The sequence below is a fragment of the Elephantulus edwardii genome, unplaced genomic scaffold, assembly GCF_000299155.1.
Source record: "Elephantulus edwardii isolate Elephantulus edwardi_28Jun2011 unplaced genomic scaffold, EleEdw1.0 scaffold00025, whole genome shotgun sequence".
NCBI classification, from domain to species: domain Eukaryota; kingdom Metazoa; phylum Chordata; class Mammalia; order Macroscelidea; family Macroscelididae; genus Elephantulus; species Elephantulus edwardii.
This window is the reverse complement of record NW_006399775.1, coordinates 16,715,707-16,726,832: the sequence shown is the minus strand read 5'-3', so window position 1 is coordinate 16,726,832 and position 11,126 is coordinate 16,715,707.

Genomic DNA, 11,126 nt, shown 5'->3' with positions numbered 1-11,126 from the left:
GGTGGGGAAGGCCTTCAAGCAATCACAAGGGTGTTGGTTTCACTCAAAGCAGGAGGTAAATAATTTTTCTTACAGCACAGAGCAAAGAGAGGGCTGTTGAGCTTCAGGGCTGGCCCTTCTGAGACTCTTCCCGGTGCCAAAGTGTAAAACAGGCTATTTGGTACTATTCTAGAAAAAAAGACACCCTAGATTAAAACATTTTTTATAGAGACTCATCTAGTAGACAGAAATAGGACAAAGACAGACAATCACCATATAATAGGGAAAGCCATCGGCATGGTACCAAATGTCATCAACTAAATCATGGCTGGCTTTCATTTACAGGATTAGGAAACAAAGAAGACCGTAAGTGGTGGGCATTACAATCCATCATGTGGTGAGTGGGATGGACCAAGTGGGTGAAAGACTGTAACTGGGGTACATGCACAATTTCATATTGAAAAGGTTTACAGGATTTGTTTTGAGGTCCTTGCCACAGAGCTATGTGGTAATCTGAACTATGACTCATGACAATCATCAAGGATGTGCCCTGGCAAATTTCCAGGTTCTCTATGCAGGCCCAGAGGGTGAACTGCCCCTCCCTAGGCTAGCATGGTCCCTGTAATCCACTTTCAGTTGCATCTGTCCTGCAGGCAAAACCAAATGCTGGGGTACTAATCAGGAAGAACTTTAATATCTGACATCTACCTGAACTTATATCAAGAACAGACATAAGGTTCAGCTATAGCACTCAGTCAACCCTAAAGCAGTGACCCCTCCAGTGGTTTGGATTCACCAGCCACTCTGTGGGAGAAAGACACACAATCACCCTTGTGCAATTTACAGCCTCAGGAAACCTACTGGAGGATCAATTATGAGTTGGTTCTGACTCCATGGCAGTGAGTTTGAGGGTGTTTGTTTTGTTTTGTTTTTTAATACAGTGAAACAAAAGAAAAGAATTGTACTGAGAATGAAAATACAACTTGAACCAGGAAGCATATGATACAAAATGCAGTACTAAGTGTTTGAAAAGTCAGAGAGAAAGGTAAACTTTCATACAGAAACAGGAAGAAGGGATGGGGGGAGGGGAAGAAGGGATAAAGAAGTTCTTCCATAGTGCCGTTTAGATGGTTGAAATTTTGTCTCACATACTTTGAGCATGTTGTCAAGACAGACCAGTCCTTAGAAAAGGATAGCAGGTTGGGAAAGCAGAGGGTCAGTGAAAGAGAGGAGAACCCTCATAAGATGGCTTGACACAACGACTTCAGCAGTGGGCCTCAACAATACAGAGATCGTGCCAACGGCACTAGACAGGGCAAGATTCTGATCTGTTGTTCATAGAGCTGTTATGAATTACACTTGATTCAGTATCACCCAACACCAACTTAGACAATGTTGTTGTTGTGGTTAGGTCCCATCACGTCCACTAGGACTTGTAGTGACCTTATGAACAACGGCTCTGAGCCAACCTCACCCTCTCTGACACACCTGACCCCATTGCTACAGACACTGTGTCAAGCCATTTCATCAAAGATCTTCTGCTCTTGCACTGGCCTTCTACCCTTCCAAACTTGATATTCTTCTCCAATTATAAGCCCTTGCTAACAACACACCATCCTTGCTTCCAAGGAGCATGCTGGTTTTACTTCCTCCACAACAGTTCTATTTGTTCTTTTGGCAGTCTATGGTATGTGGAATACTATTCTCCAGCACCACAACTCAAAGGCATCAATTCTTCTGTCATCCTTAGTCACTGTCCTGCTCTCAGATGCACAGCATATTATTGAGAAGAACATGGCTTGGTTCACGTATATCTTAGTCTTTAAACTGACATTATTGATCTCTAGTATTCTGGAGAGGTCCTTGATAGCAGATTTTCCCAGTGCAACTCATCTTTTGATTTCCTGGCAGCTGATGCCAAGGATGTTGATTGTGGATCCTATTATTAACAATTTCAATCCTTTCTCCATCTGATGTTGATATCTACGGGCATGGTAGAGAGAATTTTTGTTTTTTTGATATTGAGATGAAATCCATATTGAAGTCCATAGTCCTCGATCTTCTGTAGCAAGCACGTCAAGTACTCCTCACTTTTGTCAAGCAAGGTTGTATTATCTGTGTAATGCAGGTTGTTGATAAGTCTTCCTTTGAGTCTGAAGCCACATTCTTTTTCAGAATCTAGCTTCTTGAATGATTGGTTCACCATATATATTGAAAAGATACAGAGAAAGGCTATATCTCCGTCACATTTCTTTCTTGATTTTGAGCCATGCAATAGTAAGTTAGCATTCTACAAGGTCAGCTGATTTTTTTTCTTTTTTTACTCTGGTCTTAGAGTTAACTTGGTAGAAAACTTTCTACATATGCATTCTTTCTGAGACAAGCTGTACAAACATTCTCCATCGACCTTCTTGATAGATAGGGCTTCACAAACTCTATTATTTGCTGAGGGTAAAGTATCACAAGAAGTTGTATGTCATTAAGGTTCTAAATCACAAGAACCTCAGCCTTCAGTAGGAATTAAAATCTCAACATAAAAGAAAAAGTCTCACAATTGGACCAATAAAAATAACAGCATTATGATAAAAGGTTGAAATTGCCAAGGATTTCATTTCACTTAGCTTTATGATCAACATACACAGAAAAAAGAAATCAAATGTATGGCATTGGGGAAATCTGGGGGAGGGCAGAGTTTTAAAGTGCTTAAAAGCAATGATATCACTTGGAAGAATAAAGGATGGCTGATCCAGTCACTTCATATGCATGCAAAAGACGGACGATAAATAAGGAAAAAAGAGATGAAGCCTTTGAAATGTAATGTTAACAAAGAATATTATGGATACCGTGGGCTTCCAGAAGAACTGCCTTAGAAGACATACAGTGTGTGGTAGTTTGTAAAAAAGCCCCAAAATAGTCATTTCTAAGCAGCGCTAGGGAGCTGTGGCAGCTTAGTTATAGAGAGTTCGGCAGTTAACCCAAAGGCTTACTGTTCAAATCCACCAGCTGAGTGAAAGATGGGCAACTGTTCAAATCCACCAGCTGAGTGAAAGATGGGCAATCTCCTTCTGCATAATTTCCTCTGAAAACTTGCTGGAGAATCAAATATGGGTAGATTCTGACTCAATAACAACAAGCTGAAATAGTTAAGTTCTTAGATTTGTTTTTAAGTTCCTTGTCTTAGATAATAGCTCTGGAGCAGACAGGCCTTTACCTTTCTTATTTCTAGCCATGTTTCTAGAACTTGATAAAGATCAAGCAGGGGATAATTTCTCCTTAAGCTATGCATTCAGCCATAAGCATTCCTTAACCCAACCATGCCCTGAGTGTTGTTTGTGTGAGCCGAAAATAGTTGGTTACTTCCTCTACATCCTTACTGGAAAATCGTCCTATTGCTTTCCACTGAATCCTTGCAGAGCTGCTCCCTCATCAGTACGTTTTCCTGTACCTATAAATGAAAACTATTCTTTTTAGAGCCTAGGTGGCTTGGTGGTAAGGAATTGCACTGCCGATCCAAAGATACATGGTTCAAATCCACCAGCTGCCTCATGGAGGAAAGATGGGTGATCTCTGAAAATCCACGGGAGGACTAGTTTGGGTTGGTTTCAACTTGATGGTACATAACAACGTTTTCTAGTCTGTCTGTGTCAGCTTTTTGGTCTGTCTACAAACAGAAACATTAACAAACATTCCCTCAGGGAAATAAAACCCAATATACAGACAGATGCTTCCTGTGTGTGATTGATAATGGTGAGACTTCATCTCACAAATGGTGGACATGTTATCAGGAGGGACCAGTCTCTGGAAAAGGACATCAAATTTGGTAAAGTATAAGGCCAGTGAGAAAGAGGGAAACCTTCAAGGAGATGAACTGATTCAGTGGCTGCAACAGGTTTAGATAGCAATGCCTGTGAGGATGATGCAAGTTGTATGTACGGTTACTATGAATCTGATCTGACTTGATGAATCTTAACAATGTTTATTCTTAGGAAGGGCAACATTTGATTATCAGTGGAGTTTGGCCTGCACCAGGATCTACCAAGTTAGTAATGTTGTTGTTGTTATGTGCCGTTCACTTGTGTGACCCTATGTACAACAGCCCTAAACTCTGCTCTGTCTTGTGGCAATCACACTGTCTCTGATACACCCACCCTGATTACCCCAGTCACTGAATCAATCCACCTTATAGAGGGTTTTCCCCTCCTGCACTGTCCCTCAACCCTCCCAAGCATGATGTCCCTGTCCAAGGCCCAGTCCCTCCTTATAACATGTCCAAAGTATGTTAGACGAAGCCCCAGAATACTTGCCTCCAAGGAGTAGCCTGGTTTAACCCTCTCTAGGATGAATCTGTTTGTTTTCTTAGCAGTCTATGGTATACTCAATACTCTTCTCCAGCACCACAGCTCAAATGCATCAATTCTCCTTCTATCCTCCCTAGTCATTGTCCAACTCTCTGATGCATAACAAGTGATTGCAAAGACCATGGCCTGAATCAGACTCACATTAGTCCCCAGAGTGACACCATTGCTCTTCAGTACTTTGGAAAGGTCCCTAACAGCAGACTTTCCCATTGCAATATGTCTTTTAATTTCCTGGCTGCTGGTGCCAAGAGTGTTGACTGTGGAGCCAAGCAGACTAAAGCTGTGAACAATCTCAATCTCTTCACCATCCATCCATCCTGATGCTGCCAATTGGTCCAGTGGTGAGAATCTTTGTCTTCTTGACAGTGAGCCTCAATCCATATTGAAGGCTGCAGTCCTTGACCCTCAGCAGCAAGCGCTTCAGATCGTCCTGAATTTCAGCATAATGCAGATTGTTGATGGATCTTCCACCAATCCTGATGTCATACTTCTCCTCAGGACTTAAATTCTTGAATGCCTCTTCATACTGGTCTGGTGGCCTTGAGGCATGCAGTGTGCACCCAGCCTTGAGTAGGGGGATGTCTGACAGGCTAGGGGGCAGTCCTTGGGAAAGGTCAGTAAAAGAGAGAAAGACCCTCACCATGACAGATTGGCTCAGTGACTCACACACGTCAGAGGAGGTGAAGATGATGCCGGACAGGGCAAGGTTCAGTTCTGTTGTTCACAGGGCAGCAGTGGGCCAGGGAGCTCTGATGGCTTAGTAGTAAGGAGTTGTACTGCCAACTAAAAGGCACACGACTCAAATCCACCAAGTGTTCTGTGGGAGAAAGTTGGGCAGCCTTCTCCTGTTCTATTTACTGTGTCTGAAAACCTGCTGGAGGGTCTGCCATAGCTCAGTTCTGACTCAACAGTACACACACATCATAAGGCATAGCTGATGAAACCTACCAACAACATGTCTTCACTCTGTGCCTGGGCAATGACAGGCCAATTAGTCATCCCGAGAGATACAGCCTAACGAACCAGGAGAGCAGACAGATCTGCAATATGTATAAGCTGGCATCTCTGGAGTGAACCCCACCAACTTGTCCCACTTATATTCAGTCACAGTATAATAGATGGGACCCGCTTCCCTGCCCTGGAACAAACAAGGACTCTGCTCACAGTTGTTGTTGTTTTTAGGTGCCATAGAGTCGAGTACAACTCATAGTGGCCCTATGAACAAAAGATCTGAACCCTGTTCAGAATCCTGTGCCATCCTCACACTTCCTGACACTTAAGATCTCATCGCAGCAGTCTTTGTGTCAAACCTACCTAGTTGAGGGTCTTCCTCTCCTTCATCGACCCTCCACCCTTCCCAGCACCATGTCCTTCTCCAAGGAATGGCCCCTCCTAGCAGAATGCCCAAAGTATGTGAGGTGAAGCCTCATCATTCTTGTTTCCCAAGAGCTCTCCAGCTGCAGTTTATTCTCTTGGCCGTCCATGGATGTTCAATGCTCTACTCCAATGCCACAGCTCAAAAGCATCAATTATTCTTCTGTTGTCCTTATTTATTTATTTGTATTGTCCAGCTCTCAGATGCATAGCAAGTAATCAGAAAGACTATGGCCTGAATCAGACACAACTCAGTCCTCAAACTCACATCATTAATCCTCAATAATTTGAAGAGGTCCCTAACTGCAGATTTTCCCACTGCAATGCATCTCCTTATTTCCTGATGGCTGGTACCAAAGGTGTTAATTGTGGATCCAAGCAAGATGAAGCTGTTGACAGTTTCAGGCTTCTCTCTATGCATCATGATGTTGTCTATCAGTACAGTGGTAAGAATATTTGTCTTCTTGACTTTGAGATGCAATCCATACCAAAGGCTGCATTCTTTGATCTTCTGCAACAAGTGCTTCAAGCCTCAGTTTCAGCAAGCGGGGTTGTGTCATCTGCATAATGCAGATTACTGATGAGTCTCCCTCCAATTCTAATGCCATATCCCTCTTGGTAGAGTCCAGCTTTTTGAATAATTTGCTCAGCATGTAAACTGAATAGGTATGGAGAGAGAAGTGCCCAGAGTAGGATGTCCAATTCCTCTGTATTGGAGCCTTGGCTCCATCCAGTTATAGGAGGATCCTGTAGGGAGGACCCTTGTGGTATCAGGGGCATTAGGCAGAGCCCTGCAGAAATGCTGCAAGGCAGGAGATCAAGGTGTTCAGGGCCTCCCAAGTCTCCACGCCTCCCTTTGGCTTCTTTTCTCTGTTCCTTGCATGTTCTCTGGCTTGATGACTCCCCTCCCCTCCAGCCTCTTCTCCAGCCTCATTCTAGGCTTATAGAAAGCAAACACAAACCTAATCTGTTCCTGTTGAGTCAATTCCAACTCATAGTGACCCTGCAGGACAAAGCAGAACTTCCCTATGGGGTTTCTTAAGGTTGTAAAGCATTCTCCCTGTGGAGCAGTTGGTGGATTCAATCTATCAACCTTTTAGTTAGCAGTTAAATGTTTAACCACTGTACCACTGGAGTCTCCATGCCACACAGTGAGATTCCGTGCTGGCTTGACACACTCATCTGCCTGCTTCTCAGTCTCTGTCACGTAGTACTCTTTTCTACTTCTCTGTCTTGGAGAGGGTGAAACCAAGTTTCTACCTTGAGGCTAGGATTTTGAAGCTCTGTCTCACATATTTTGGGCATGTAGTCAAGTCCTTGGAGAAGGACATCATGCTTGGAAGGGTGGAGGGACAGCACAGGAGAGGAAGACCCGGATGAGATGGATTGATACAGTAACTGGGGCAATCAATGGCTGTAGGTGTGTCAGACTCAGTGAGACTGGCTCAGGTCGGGGCAGGCTTCAGAGCTGTTGTACATAGGGTTGCTATGAGATGCAGGCAACTTGACGGCATATGATGACTATAACAACACAATTGCCAGAGGCAGCCATTATAACGTGCTTAGTGGGCATCTGTGAGCATGTGTTCTCAGATAATGTCTTGTTTATTTAAAGAAATGTAATTGTACCTCATTTCTGAATTTTGCACTAGGTTTTGTTTTGCTTTCTTTTATTTTGCATTAGGTTTTAAGATCCTTCCTTGTTGCTATGGGTGAGGTCTAAGCTCTGTGGGACTCCAGGATGCTTCCCTGTTACACATCTGTTCTCTAGGGGATGGACACCCAGATGGTCTAAAAAAACTTATCAGAGTTCAATGAATATCCTTACTGCAATGAATATCCTTACTCAAGTCGCTAGGGGACATTCTTTGGGCTATTATCTCTGGAGCCCAGATGTTGAGTGGCAGGAGACTTGTGTGCTATTTAATTTGATAAAGCATCTGGGACATTATTCAAAACCACTCACTACCCCACCCTCCTGCTGACCTAAAAGATTCAACCCCTGCAGTATCAGTACTGGTCCCACCACAAGCTGGATTCTGAATCGGGTACTGCTAACTGAATACCTGTCCTGCTAACTTTGCCTCAGCCCTGGGTGATTCTGGGCTGGCCACTGGGCTTACTTTCTCACTTAGAGAGTAAGGGCAGGGAGGACATCCCTTAAGGCTCTTCAGGCCCTGACTTCTGGTGTCCGGTGTCCTTAGAATCATAATTTGCTCTTTTATTCACACTTCGAAGGTAGATGTGACATTCGTTGAGTTGCCACCTTTGAACTATGAATTTCTCCCTTCCAGGTGGCCCCATCCCTGCCTCAAAGGGCTGCTGCCTCCTTCTTCCAGGTGCCACTGTGATGGGTGTTGGGGAGGGAGTTTTGGTCCACTGAGACATGGACAGACTGCACAGGAATAGTGGGCAGAAAATGCAGTTTCTATTATGTCCTTTCTTCCCCTATTAACATCTTGCTTTCCTGTGGTATATTTGTTACATTGATGAACTTCTATTAGTAAGTTATTAACTGAAGTCTACAGTACACGTTTGGTTTTATTCTTTGTGTTGTACAGGCCTATAGATTTTGACAAATGAGGAATGCCATGTAGCCACCATTACAATATCCTTTAGAAGAGAGTCACTGTCCTACCGCCCCCTGTGTTCCACCTGGTCGTCCTTCATCATCAAGATCTGAATTTCTGGCAACTTCTGATCTTCTTTCTGTTTCTTTACCATCAGGTGTGGAGCTCTGGTAGCCTAGTGGGTAATGAGCTACACTGCCAATCCAAAGGCATGTGGTTTGAATCCACTAGTTGCTCTGTGGGAAAAAATGGGTAATCAATTCCCTTATGGTTCACTGCCTCTGAAAACCTGCTGGAGGGTCAGCGAGAGTCAGTTCTAACTTGACGGTACATAAAAACAACAACATACTGTCTGGTTGCCTAGTGGGTAAGCGGTTGTGCTGCCAACCCAAAGTCAGGCAGTTCAAATCCACCAGCTACATCTTAGGAGAAAAATTAGCAGTCTCCTTCAGTGAAATTTACAGTCTCTGAAAACCCACTAGAGGGTCAGGGAGGAGTCAGTCCTGACTCAAAGCAAAGGCACACAGTAACAACTGTGGTATTGCTTTTTCTAGGATTCATGTTGTTGGAAATCAACCAGAGTATAGCTTTTCAATCTGGTTCATTTCTTAGCAAAATATTGCTGAAGATAATTTAAAATGGACAATAATCACATATGAGCAGGGAACTGCCAGAAATTCAAGTCAGCGTCAGAAGAGGATAAGGAACAAGGGATGAAGTCCCTGTATCTTGGCTGAGAGCAGAGAACACCAGAAAGATGTTGATCTGTGTTTTTATTGACCATGCAAAGACATTTAACTGTGTGGATCACAATAAACTATGATTTACATTGTAAAGAAGAGGTATTCCAGAACATTTCATTGTGCTTATGAGGCACTTGTACACAGATTAAGAGACAGTTGTCATTCCAACAGCAGGAAGGGATACTGGGTGGTTTAAAAACCAGGAAAGGTGTGCTCCAGAGTCATATCTTTTCACTACACTTATTCAATAAGTAAGGTGAGCAAAAACTCTGAGAAACTGGACTATATGAGAAACAGCATTGAGATTGAAAGAGGCTTCAAGAACAACCTGAAACATATAGATGACACAACCCTGCCTGCCAAAAGGGAAGATTTGAAGTACTTATTGATGAAGGTGAAAGACTTCAGTATGGATCACAGCTCAACATAAAACAAAACCCCCCAAATCCTCATAACTGAACCAATAAGCAACAGCATAACAAATTTACTTGGCTCTATAGAAGAAATCTATATTGCATTGTGTGAATCTTGTGTAAAAGATCTTTTCAAAATGTTAAAAAAAAAAGCGGCTGTCACTTTGACAACTAAGATTCCTCTGATCTATCCATTAGTGTTTCAGTCACCTATGCATGTGAAAGACAGTGAATAAAGAAGATTGAGAAAGATTGAAAAACAGATGCACTTAAATCATGGACTTGGCAAAAAACCAAAATGGATTGACAGTGACTTCAGCAATGGGCTTACGTATATTGGGGGGAAGATGAGGATGGCACAGGGTAGGACAGAGTCCAGATCCATTGTTCATAGGGCCGTTTGAGTTGTATCCCACTTAACGATACCTAACACCAATGTGCTATACCAGCAAAAAAGAACAAGTCTCTCTTGGAAGTTCACTGAGAATGCTCCTCAGAACTGAGGGTGCTGATATCTGGTCTCTCTTACTTTAGACATCATGTTATCTCCTTCCTGGAGAAGGACGTCATGCTTAGGAAAGGAGACAGTCATTGAAAAAGAAAAAAGAATTGCAAAAAGTTTAATTGACAGAGTAGCTGCAACAATGAAGCCAAACATATTTATAGCTGTGGGGACGTCACAGGGCTGACAGTGTGTCACTGTTACACATGGGGTGGTTATGAGTCAGAAAGTACTTGAGTGACTGGTAGTGTACAATGTTTTCAGGACATGGTAATGGCTGCAGTTTGTCTTCCTTATTCCTAAATGAAATGCTTTTAAAATTTCACCTTTTACTAATATTATCTTTAAGATTATGGATGCATGTGATTTCCCTGCCTCCTGGCTCACTGCTGTGTTGTTTCTGACTCATTACGACCCTCCATATGAAAATCACAACAGGAGGACGCTGCGCACCTTTCTGATAAGGAGCCAGTGGTGAGGTAAGACCTCCAGAGACACAGGGCCTCTGGAGCAGCAACCTGCGTTTGGTTAAGGGTTAGCCACCAAGGCACATTTATGTTAACCAGGGAGGAAAACTTAGAAGAGAGTGGTGAGAATGATTGTCCACTCAATGTAACTAATGTCTTGTGCGTATAGAAAAGGTTGAATCTATGAATGCTTTGCTATGTATATTGTAAAAAATGAAACAAACTCAGTAAATGTTGAGTTTTAGAAAATTTGATGTTGAGTTTTAGAAAATTTGGGGTTTTCCCACCCCCTGTATTAGATTCTCATAATTCTCTAGAGGTGATGTACCACAATGATTGACTTTCCTTTTTCCATTTATGTATTTTGATTGGTTTTGTAAACTCTTTTTCATTTGTTGGATTTTGAAAACCCACCCGAATACTTGGGAGAAATTTTGGTCTTGCTCTTTGGAATCACAGAAGTCAAGAAAGCTTCAGATACAAGCTGTCAGATCAAGGGTTGGACAATGGAAGATAAATTCTGAAGGGATTTGGTAAAAGTGAAGGGGTATCCTGGTGGAGGATGGAGCTGGGAAATAAGTGGGTCAAGGCACTGGGCTAAGTGCAGGGACAATACTGTAAGTAAAGGTTAACTCCACAATGAGGGATTTAACTTTCACTGCTCCACAAATTGCTTGTCTGTCAGATACTCCTCTAAATCTGAACATTCAGATTAAGACA